At 45.8% G+C, this 12,363-nt stretch overlaps 1 long non-coding RNA gene across 1 annotated transcript; it reads left to right on the top strand.

Moving 5' to 3' along the window:
- Nucleotides 1-598: 598 nt before the first annotated feature.
- LOC135367823 (uncharacterized) lies at nt 599-1,780 on the top strand. Its single transcript, XR_010414536.1, has 3 exons — nt 599-862; nt 1,344-1,500; nt 1,626-1,780. It is a non-coding gene; the product is annotated as an uncharacterized LOC135367823 (long non-coding RNA).
- Nucleotides 1,781-12,363: the final 10,583 nt, after the last annotated feature.

Raw genomic sequence — 12,363 nt, 5'->3', positions numbered from 1 at the left:
AGAACAAATAAAAAAGCTGTCACAGAATAAGCTGCTAGTCAACACCGACTGTTGGTGTAACGTGCACGTTGTCTAATGTTGACTAATGTTGAGCAATGTTGTATGTAGAAAGATAGTGCTGAATCAACGCTATTTCAACTGTACCTGGTCAATGGTGGATTGTGAACATAAAGAACAACGTTGATTTTCCAAGAGCCACTCAACTAAAGATTTACGCAGCAAATATTTGCGTGGGTTCTACATTGTAACTTCAACATATTGTCAACTTTTATCACGAACGGAAAAGTCGTTGTGTCTTTACTCAACATACTGCGCACCCAATTTGTTCATGTGCCGTTCGCATGTAGAGGAAGGTCTGTTTGATGTGGTACTTATCTCACTCCTTCCTCATAATAATAATAATGATTTTATACCCTCATATCCATACCTTTTCTAATCATATTTGTAACGATTCATCACGTATCGCACCATAGTCAATAAACAAAAGAGAGAGAGAGAAAAAAAAACATATTTTACCTTTTCCACGGGAATTATAATGATCGGTCACGTATGTTGAGGAATATAACAAGAATGAAGTTCCCAACAAGCGCGAGCCGAAGCGTAACGACGTCTGCCTCATCGCCATCGACATTCTCCAACCGCCGTTTCAAACAGGCGAGGCGCGTCGTCGTAGCGGTTCGGTAGGATATGACATGTTACACGAAAGGGTCTTTGGAACCTCAGCATCATGTGTATTTTGTACTGGAATCTCGGGAGCATCGAGGCAGTACTGGCCAGTACGTCGAACAACTACGTTGTGCATAACAACGATTGCCGTGGTGTGCGAGAGCTAGCGTTCCTTTGTTCTCCGGCTTTGCAGTAGGTGAGTTCGTTCTTCCTTTTGCCTCACTTAAGATTTGTGTGTTGTTCTTTTTTCAACAATCACATGTGGTAGATGTGTGGAGCAATGACAGCTTTGTATCTGAGTAAACAGCTGTAGTTTGCTTTACCTGCGGAGTCTGGTACGTATCACTCACGAACTCATGCGAACGGCGGAACTGTGTGAGATAGTGTGTGTACAGGTACAAAGTGCAAGTCCAATTCTTCACATCTCTTTGATTCAGGATTTGATTGGGGATGATGAAGGCAATTGTGAAGCAAATTCTATTAAGTATGCGCAGCCTGCTAGTAGATAAGCTTGGCTCAACTACAGTTGTCTTTCATATAAAGGATAGCAGTTATGTTTTCACGTTTGACTGCACTGTTTTTCAAAGTTCCTTGTTTTTTGCATGACCGCTTATCTTTCTTAAATGTCACATGGACGCGATGTGACTCTAGATTAATAAAACATGACTGTATTACAGTACCCACACACAACCATGGATAGCCTCACACAGGTGTAAAGTTACTGGTGTCTCTACAACACTGAAGAGCCAGGCATAAACCGGAAGACGTCGCTTGGGTCTGCCAGTGATTAGGCTGCTTCCGCATGTAACCATCTATACTGCAAGAGAAACTGCGGTAAGTCACTGTCTTGCATTTGTTTCCATTTTTTGCAGAGTGTCTGTTCTTTACGCCTATTTATGGCAGTGTTTGAGCTGCTATCCCAATAGATGGAATTAACTATGTTGTTGGTTATCTTTCAGGGACGACGGTTGCGAAGTGGCGTAGCAATCACGTGATTATTATTATTATGACCATTATTGTCTTATTATGCGTCTTATCCGTGTCACCCTATATTGTTAATAATTAGCCTATTTATGTTGTAATATCATATTTTGTACTATTAGAAAGAGCGTTTCTTACAGTGCAACATCACTGTACTTGGTTTGTGCTCAATAAACAAGAGTTCGTTGATAAGATGTTCTCTGTTGCAGAGTAGTATTTTCCGTAGAATAAGTAAAAATTGCAAAAAAGCTACAAAATACAATAATAATAATACGTCCTGTATATGTCCTCTATATGTCCAAATATCCCTGAGAGACATTCCTGGAACCTTCCCTGGATCAGCAAATGTGGAAGAAATACGGGTCCTCTGTCTGTCCCAGAGACGTCAACGGGCTATTCAGCCTAGTCCCTGGGATATCCGAAAATCCCAAGTGGGATATCATGTGGACGTTTCTGAGACATATATGGTTTACTGGGAAGTATGTATCGTGCTTGAACGCTGATCTTAGCGATTTCAACTGTAAAGTCTTATCATGGTCATTAGAATCCCAGCAGCAGTAAACTACCACTGCTCTTTGAAATAATAATTGTGACCCTGGAACACTCAACATCATCACCAGGCTTATGTAATACATGGCGCTCAACCTTTTGTATGCTCATACATTCGTTGTCTGAGGCTACACTTGCGAGCAAAAAGACGCAAAAGCCTGGGGGCAAAGTTCCATTCGCGCTCGACGGAGGACTAGACAGAACGCCGTTACGGGACCAGATATATGATATGATTGCATTCCTACTATATTAATGATTATTGCATTGCAGTTTAGAAAGACTATCACAAAAAGTCCGTACTACGCTCAGCTATAATTTAGGAGCCTTAAAATTCTACTTTCTACGGAAACTATCATTGCCCTGTTACTTGGATCACTATTAATCAAGCGCTCCAATTTTTTTTCTCTTCCAATTTCAGCCTTGGCAAGCAGTGAAGCAGACTCACATCAAAAATAATTAATTTACAGTGAGAATGGCATACTAGGAATTTCTGTCCTGTGCTCAGATGCAAGCATTTCTGCACAAATACCTATAACTGCAAACAGCTGACTTCCTCAACACACCGTGGTCCTAATGACATCTAACACACAAAAAACATACAAACCCTCTTCTCACGAATTCAGCTTTACCATGCGGCTTTCTTCTGCGTAAAATCGGTGAAAAAGGGAAAGGGCAACAAAAAATTGTGTGCACTTGTGCTTGAATTGCAATGACTTCAAAAACCGAAGCATATGCTAATAAACTACAAAAAAGACACCCATTTCTGCTATCAGATAATTCTTGCATGATGCTACATACACACCGCATTGCCCTTGCATAAAGCAAGCACAGGACAAGCGCACACAAATTCCTTTAAGCGAGCAGAGAAAAAGGCTCAAAACGGAGCGCTCTGGAATAATAGCAGAGTCACCATTTACTCCTACCCGAGTTTTACATAGAAAATCCATAAGTGTAGTAACGAGTAGTACAATCCACAGCGTAGCCCTAACACAATAGGCTGATGTCACGACCAATGAGCAAGGTCTGCACAGGGTGCAAGGATTCACTTCTCTCTTGGACAATGACGGGAATGGACGCGTTAATTCTGTTCCTAGCAATTGTGTTGGCCATTAGTGGAAAAGCGTAGCTTCGGTGGGATTCTGTTTGCCTCTGACGACGTACGAAAGTGTGGTTCATCACAGTGAATGGTGAATTTTGTGTGGAGGGGGTTTACAATGAGGGAATGCAGTGTACGTGTCCGATGATGACGAGTGTCTTTTTCACTCTATTCAAATGTTTCTTCTGTGTTTGCTTTCCTCTGTTGCCCGGCAGTCGTGCGATTTTTCCTCATTTAACAGCAGTCATTGAGCAATGTCCTGACATGCCCTGACCTACATGCTTTCCTTTGTTCAGGCTTTGTATTTTTTCTTTTTGGACGAGAAAGATTCATGTTGATCGTTCTTGTCTTGACGATGACGCTAGTGCTGCTGCATCCTTGATCTCAATGTGAATAGTGCTAGAGCGATTCTTAATAATTTTGCCATTAAGTTAGTTCAGAAAGTAACCACAGGAGGGACAGATGCGTGACTTTATAGAGGAAAAAAAGCATTACGATTCAGTTCTGTGCCTCGCTGTCAGATGGAGCAGACGCATTGTTCTGCGCTCCACGTTATTGATGCTCTGGGTTGATTTGTTGTGTACCTAGTCCTCGTTATTAGTTATTGATGGTGTTCCTTGTTAGGATATTTTGTTCTTTCTTGATTTTGTTAAGTCGCATTTAGTAAGTCTTTGGGATAAAAATGCTTAATTGCTATGATCAGATTTCATGCATGGTGCTCTTCTGCAGTAGGCTTTCTGTTTTTTTAAATGCAGTCATTATAGGTGTGTAAGGGAAGGAATCTTGCGATAGTGATTCATTATATAATAGGTCTCTTGTATGGAGCGCAGCCGTACGCGTGCTTGAATCATGCAGTAGCATGCCTGAGTAATGACGTCATGCCATGGCTTCATTGCAGATTTACCTTGTCCCTAGGAGATGTGTCGACCATGTGAAAAAGAAAGCACTGTACCCTTGGGACACTGGGATGACGTCATGACCGATGAGCAAGGCCAGAAGAGGGCGCAGGAATTCACTTCTCTCTTAGCATCTCGCACGTACGGTCTTGCTGCTTCTCACTGGAGGTCGCCGCAGGTGGCGCGTTGGTGCAGAGGGCACTAGGAGCTCGCGCGCATGCGTAGCGACCGCGGAGTGGTGCCTGCATCAGTCGGCCGCTGGCTCTCATAGGGAGAGGACGTGCGGTCGGTCGCTCCGCCGTCCCCACGCTCCTTCAGTTAGTGCTGGCTGTCATCAGGATCGGTCGCACCGTCGCTGCGGGCGAAAAGGTGAGTGACTTGCCGTAGCGGTTAGGCCTTTTCCCAAACGTGTCTGGTCTTGACACACTTCTACCTAGCTCTTTGCTCGTCTTAAGCCTTTTCCCCACATGACCCGTGTGTACACTGCTGCATGTTTAGTTTTGATTACCATGTCTTATTGCATTTTTACCCGCAGCTAGTACTTTTTCTGTGTTCCACGTAAACGAACATGAGGCCAAACACCCAACTTATGCCTAAGCACTCATCTTAAGCCTTTTTGCTCCCGAGGAGCAGTGTTTTGTACGTGATCTCACATGTTTAGACTTGTTTAGCAGTGCTGCCATTTTTACCTGCCACCAGTACTTTGTTCTTCTCTCTCTCTCTTACACGTATATCGACATGACGGTGGGGCCATCTGGTTTGATGTCTTGCAACTTGCTTGCCACCTCTCTCTGCAACCGTCGTGCCCAATGATGCCCAGTTGCCCCCATCGGAGTGATTTTTTCAGGATGGCGTCGTTGATTTTCAAATTAATTATTTCTCTCTGTCTGCTGCCTTTCTGTTTAGTTATGTTTATTTCTACAACCCGAGTTTTACATAGAAAGTCCACGACAAGTATTGCATTGAGTCAGATTATGCACTATTTTAAAAATTTAAAGTAATTTTAAAGTAAAAAGTGCAATACTTGCCGTGGATTTTGTGTGCAAAACTTGGGCTGTATAATTACTACTGTTAGTATGACGTCAACAGTAAGAGAAGAAACCGATGAGAACTACCTGTTTCTTTGAAAGGTAGAGGAATACTTCCCGTCGAGGTATAGTTATGACTAAGGAACGTTAATTTCTTAGAGATGCATCCTCTACACTTGAAAGAAATGAAAATTTGCTGACATCAATATATACATTTCTACATCTCTGCACACTGATGGGGAAAGCGTCCCTAATAGCATGCACGACGCAGGCAGGAAGAATACTTTTTATTGTACTTTCTCAGAGCACCCCATATCCTTCTTGTGAATAGCTGATAGGTGATATAACGGAATTCACTGCCGAAATAAGGGTTTTTCGTCCAGCTTGCCGTTCACGTAGCGCGTAGAGACCACACGGCGCTGCCGCGTATGTTGCCATGCTCTTCGGTTTCTCTGATGTATGTAAAAAGCACTTGCAGGACTTCGGTGTCAAAGCACAGTCTTTCAAAATATTTGTTACTTGTGATGCAATTGTCTGTCAGCTTTTCACAAGCATTCTCTACCTCTGGGCAGCAAAGACCCTGGTCCGTAGTATCCATCAGTTTGCATTTCCCACATGAACACCTGCACCACGAAAAAACAGCGCTTGTTTCGGCTTACACAAGTGCTTCTTCTCCCTGATACATGTAAATTTCACAAACCAGTCCGTGTTCACGGCACATTCACCTACTGGTGATGACGAAGGTGACTCCGGTAAATCTCTGGACGAGGAATCTTCTGCTGGGAAACACACACTTTCCAGCCCGCTATTGCACGGACAGAAGTTCTCTGTGAGTGATAGTTCTCGAATGTGGAATTCTAGAGCACTCATATTCAAGACGTTCGACGTTCTCGACGTAGAAAGTATTCACAAATGACCACTGCCATTTTCGTTTTAGCTGGATTAGCGAGCGGAAGCGCGCGTATTACATGCGTCCACGACAGATGGCGCGGGGTGATGCAATTGTTGACAGACTGCTCGGTTCCCTACTAGGTCCCTGGACATGCAATCATGGAAAATTCCAGTAAAGAAAAACTACAGCGATTTCAGCAGAGTTCTTTGATATATGAACTTTCGAAGGTTCAAGCTTTTTGCTGAACATAAAGCATAGTTTCGATAAGTTTATATTCACTTTTCGGTTGGTGTGACAAATGATGCTCCTCACACAGAGATATGTATTATGTTTTGTGCATATGGTGTTTTATTTCCTCTTTTTTGTTTTTCTTGCTTTGAATTGCCTAGTTGTAGGACCTGACAGTAGTAAGTACTTACCACGTTTATCCGGAAACGCACCTCTTCATCTAAACACGATTAATTAATCAATTAGAGCTAATTGGAACCCCCCACAGTAAGCAGCACCCTCCAGGGAGTCACCACAATTGGGGAGCGTCTAACTCGTGTCCAGGCCAGATGTGCATTTCCGAATAATTGTGGTCATAAAAAAGAAAAAATAGATAGAGATACAGTGGAGAGAAACAATTTATTCAAAAATCAACGACGTCCTGGCGAAAAAACCGCTCCGAAACGGCCGAGTGCCCAGCGCCCGCCATGTTGGTAGTTGTCGGCGGCTGGTAGCTGCAGAGATCGAAGACAGGTGGCCACTTAGTTGCAAGGCATCACACCAGATGGCGCCACCATCATAGCTCTATATGAGAAAGAGAACAACAAGATACTAGTGGCAGGTAAAAATGGCAACACTACTAATCAAGTCTAGGCATGCGAGAGAAAAGATCTAACCGCTACTGCTAAACAGCACGGAGAAAACGGTACACATCGGGGAAAAGGCAATCGGTTAGGCCTAACCACACCGTCACAACACTATGCAGCGAACACAATGCGGGAACCACTGGGCACACATCGCTAAACATGCGTCAACACGAACAAAATGCTCGCTCACTGCTAAACAAGTCTATACGTGCGCGTACGACGAGAAAAGCCTTAACACGGGCGCAGTCAAACAACGGCAAATCACTCGTTGGTCACCGCTAAACAAGTTTAAACACGGGGGCACGGCAAACATGCGAGGAAAGGAGCGCGGTAAAACAACGCGGCAAATCACTCACCTTTCCCCCGCGGTGACGGTGCGACTGCTCCATCCGAGACCCAGGCAGAAACTGAGCGGGCGCGGGGAGTGCGGAGCAAGCGAGCGTACGTCTGCTCTCCGCGACAGCCAGCGAGCAACTGACTGGGGTGCCGCGCCACAGCAGCTAGGCATGCGCGCGCTCCTGGCGCCCACTGCGCTGCCCGCCCGCGGGTGGTTTCGGTTTCGGCTCCCTGCTCCTCCCGCTGCGCGTGCGCGCTCCTAGCGATGACGGGTGGCTTCTTCGTTTTGGTTTCGCTCTCGGTTCTGTGCGCGCATTTATCTGTATAAAGGCTGCGCACACCGCGCTTGCGTAATCGTTCTTACCAATACGTAGAAAACGCCATGTGTGGTTTATTCTCCTGCGTTTCTCGTCGTCGTGAGGAAAAGACAAAAAACGAAAAACTTCGAAAATTTTTTCGCGGCATCGTGGAGGAAGCCTTTCAAGTCCACCGCCTGGAATGGTTGCAAGCACATCAAGAAATGTCTCAGGACAAGACGAAGACGCTCGACCGCATCTTAGCGGCAAACAGACTGACGAAAAAGAAGTCCAACTTTAGCCTGGATAATCTGTAATGGGAACGCAGTTCCGATCTAGAGGACGATGACGTATAAATAAAAGCGATACATTTCTCTTCGAGTCTCAGTCTCTTCTTTTTCTTCGTGAACGTGCACACACGCAACATGTCTTCCCCCGAACCTTTTCGTTTCCGTCATCCTTTTCGCTGTATCTTAAGCGGCTCCTCCATGTGCAGCAAATCTACTTTCGTTGCGAACGTGCTGAGGAACCTGAACGATGTGGTGGACAAGCCTCCGTCACAAATATTCTACATGCACAAATATGCTTCGCCGAGCATGCAGGACGAGTTTGGGGACTCCGTAAAATTTACCAAGGTGCTACCGTGAGAGTGGGACACGTCGCACTTAACGTTGATCGTCGTCGACGATCACATGACCGACGCCGGTTCCTTGAATGAGGTGACCTATCTTTTCATTCGGGGTTCTCACCATGCCAACGCGTCGATCTTGTTACTCGTTCAAAACATCTTTTTCGACAGTAGCCATTTTAGAACTATATCCTACAACGCCAGTTACATCGTCGTGTGGCGCACCGTATGCAGCGTGCACCAGATGGAACATTTCGGGCAGCAGCTATTTGGCAGAAAAATATCGGAGTATATTCTGGACGCATATAAACAAGCGATGTCGTCGCCCCACGCTTATTTACTTATGGATCTTCACGACTATACGCACGAGGATCACAGGTTGCGTAGCAATATCTTTCCGGGAGAACGTCAATATATCTACGCTCCAAAATGAATCTCCGTCCTCACCTCACTTTACTCAAAGTACTCTCCACTCTACCCCCTCCGCGCCATCACGACGTCTTGAGACATTCTTCTTTGTCCGACATGAAACACCTCTCCGAAACTGGCCACAATGTATTGAACGGAAAGGTGGCTCTAGCTCCAGACACGTTTGCGCATTTGAAGAAGCACAAAGGCTTCTTACGATGGCTCGCCTACAAAAGATTCACAAGAATCTGCAACGTTTGAAGAGCTATCTGTCTCCGCAGCGACGGCAGGGCGTTCTTTCGTCGGTGGTTCCTCTCCTACTTTCCGCCATGTTGAACCTTTTCGCCAGTGGCCAAGTGAATTGAAGTGACCACCTCCTCCATCGGCAACATTTTTTCCTCGAAAAAGAGTGACAACGTCAAAGTGAAACTCATACTGCAAGCACTGTATCGCATACTCAAGCAGTACGGATTTTACCCCTACGACAATAAAAAAACAAGGCGTCCGACGCTACAAATGACTTTGACTACTCACTCCTGTCCCCAGAGGTGGACGAAGAGGAAGCGGAAACGGTTGTCTCAGAATTAAAGAAGGTTATTTCCTGGGATCGCGAGGGTTGTGTCTCCGTGTCGGGCAAGCCCACCAGGTGCTCCTCCATTTACGAACTCGTCAGTTATTTGTCGCAACGTAAGACGGGAAAGAAACCTTCCTGGTTCCCCAAAGTCTCGAAACTATTGCGACTGATTCCTCTGCCCAAGTCTCGTGAGCCTCAACAGCAGCAGCAGCAAGCCTCCATTGCGTGGACGACTTATGGAGGGATATGAGAAACCAGAGGGTGGTTTGGGTTGAGTGGACCGCTATAGAAAAGCGCGTCACATCAGCAAAAAGAAGGCTCTCGCCATTCTGAGAAAGCTGGACGCCTACATGTTAGACCATCCGGTCAGAAGAAAGTTTAATAGGAGACGCATCATCGCGCTCAAGATCAATGACGTGTGGCAAATGGACCTCGCCGACTTTTCAAAATACAAGAGGTTCAACGGTGGCTACCGCTACATTCCTGTGGCGATCGATTCCCTCTCCCACTTTCTGCGCACCCTCCGCTAAAGACGAAGTGCCCCGCCGAAATGAAAAGGGCCATGATAAGACTTTTTCGGGGACGTAACGCACCTACACGCATCTTTTGCGACAGAGGAGGGGAATCGCCAAGGAGTACCTGTCACGAAAGAGGGTCCACATGTATTCCAACTTCTCTCCAGTAATCAAGGCATCGCAGGCAGAACGGGTGATACGCACTTTATGCAACAGAATATTCCGCTATTTTAGAGTGACCGGAAAATACCACTTCGTTTCCGCGCTTCACACCACAACACCAAACACAGGACGTTGGGCATCAGCCCGTCCAAAGTCACGCCCGAAAACGAATTGGAGCTGTTCAATAAGATAAATGGGAAGCCCGTCGTACCCTTCGTGAAAAAGAAGCTCAAAGTGGGGAATAAAGTGAGGGTCCTACTACACAGAAAAGCTTTTTCATAAGAGCTCGGAAGGAAGTTGGTCGCCTCAGATTTTCACCGTCTCCCGCCTGAGAGACACCTCCCCTCCCGTCGTGCACCTGGAAGATTACCGGGGTAAGGAAGTGGACGAATCTTTCTACCCCGAGGAGGTACTCGTCGTAACCCGAGACGGCAATCAGCCCTGGCGAGTAAGGAAAGTGCTGAGAAAGAAGAAAGTGAACGGTCAGAGCTTCTCCTTGGTTCGCTGGTTCGGTTACGACAAAGAATACGACAGGTGGGTTCCGAGCAGCGACGTGGTCAAGATTGGGAAATGACGTCAGGCATCTACGTCCATCTCCTTTCGAACGGCAGCAGGGTAGTTCCATTTCAAATCGAACAACGAATGAAAGTCGTATTTTTTAATTCGCCCAGAAAAAATATATGTTAGAGGAAAGCTCAAACCAAGCAAATCGCACCACGTGCGACGCTCGTGCGTGGGGTGGTTTCCGCGAGGAAGAGGAGGAAAGTCTGAGGCTGCTTGAGCGCGCTTTCTTCTTTACCGACTTTGACGGGACCTAGCACCGCTGATTTTATGCCTAGGAGCTGGAGGTTTTTTGTGATTGTAAGCTGCGCCATAGACACTGTCGACAGCCACCCTCAGAACTCTGAGGGCCACAGATTTTCTGTTAAGAAATGCCAAACTTGGCGAAGACGCTCAAAAAGGCCAAACTTTGTTACCGATTTGCTTCATGACGGAACATCTGAGGACATCGAGCTTAGTGCCATTCGATAGGACGTTGAAGTACCTTTCTTGTTGTATAAAGTTCATTTTTCTCAGTCTAGTGCTTTCTGTGTTATTAGCTTGAGTATCGCACATGGTAGGCGAAAATTGCCAATGTTGCATCTCAATTTTCTCAAAAATGCCATCTCCGATTTTGTTGATTATTTTTGAAAAGGTGGCGTCATGCCTCTACTTTAGATGCCAAGTGGGACAATCTTTTATTTTTACCCGAGAGACGTGCAGCGATTTTTTTGTCAGGCAGGGTCCACGAGGCTGCGGCCTTGGGCGCCCCATCTACGAGCACGCGACCTTCAACCTCTTCTTTGCTATTGAGAAATGAATGACCACACTGCGTGAGCTTGTTGTAGTGTACCCAGAGCATTACTTTACGTTTACCCAATGGTCTCCCAGTTCCATCAGGCTCATTCAAACCGTGGAAGAGTACATAGTTGCCTGTGCACCCTTGACGAGAAGCCCCAGTCCTCGAACATACCGACAAAGTAGTGAGAAGAAACGAAGCGCTTCGTAAAGATATTTATCCAGTGGTAACATCGTAGCTTTTCTTTTAGGTTGCCACCAGTCCCCCAGGCAGTGTGAAAGTCACATCATTTTCATTGGGAAAAGAACGGTGTGGAAGTTTCGCAAAACGTAAAATGTGCCAATTGCGAGACGCCTGCAGCTGATGGATGCAACCATTGGATTAGCATCATCCGATAGTTTTAGATATGACCTTTCACATGATATAAAGTGACTGGGTTCAGGCGCCTGGACGCCAAAAGGATTACTGAGGACCACACCGAGGGTTTAAGGTACCAACGGCTACCGGAAATGAGGGATTTTAGTTGTGTGTTCTTCTGTCGGAAATTTTGATTCTCACGGTGGCACTAACACAGCTCGTGGAGGGCGAACGTGTTATACTAGAGAGCAGCAACATACTGTCATCACAGCGGTCTTATGGGCTTTGTATATATAGTACTCCTCGTGGTTCGAAAATAACACTACGGGGCACAAAACTAATTAAAGGTAGCAAGCTCAGCTTCGGAACTATCACTTATTGCGCGCGAGCTAAGTGACGGCTGCAAGCAGGCGGCCACAAATTTGTATTCTCACGTGTTGTAACTTTCTGTCCCCTGTGGCCGTAGTTTTGCCTTCCTAATATTAACTCGCACGACAGCGTCATAGCGTGCGTATATGCATTGCCTCAGGCACATGTGAATAGTGAACATGCGCACGTGCATACGCACACGTCGTGCGTGCGACTTCCATGAAAGTGCGTAATAGCAAGTTCAAGGCGCCCACGAAAGTATTGCCCTGCGTCTCCGAAGCAAAAAATAAACATACGTACCATAAGTGCAAAATAAGTACAGAATGTGACATCTGGGCAATAAATTACAAAGCAACTAGGCGGACGAAAAATGCGCTTGAACCCAGTCACTTTATATCGTGTGAAAGGTCCTATAGA

The sequence above is a fragment of the Ornithodoros turicata genome, chromosome 1, assembly GCF_037126465.1.
Source record: "Ornithodoros turicata isolate Travis chromosome 1, ASM3712646v1, whole genome shotgun sequence".
NCBI classification, from domain to species: Eukaryota; Metazoa; Arthropoda; class Arachnida; order Ixodida; family Argasidae; genus Ornithodoros; species Ornithodoros turicata.
Note: the sequence above shows the minus strand (reverse complement) of the source record. Positions and strands in the feature narration are given on the sequence as shown.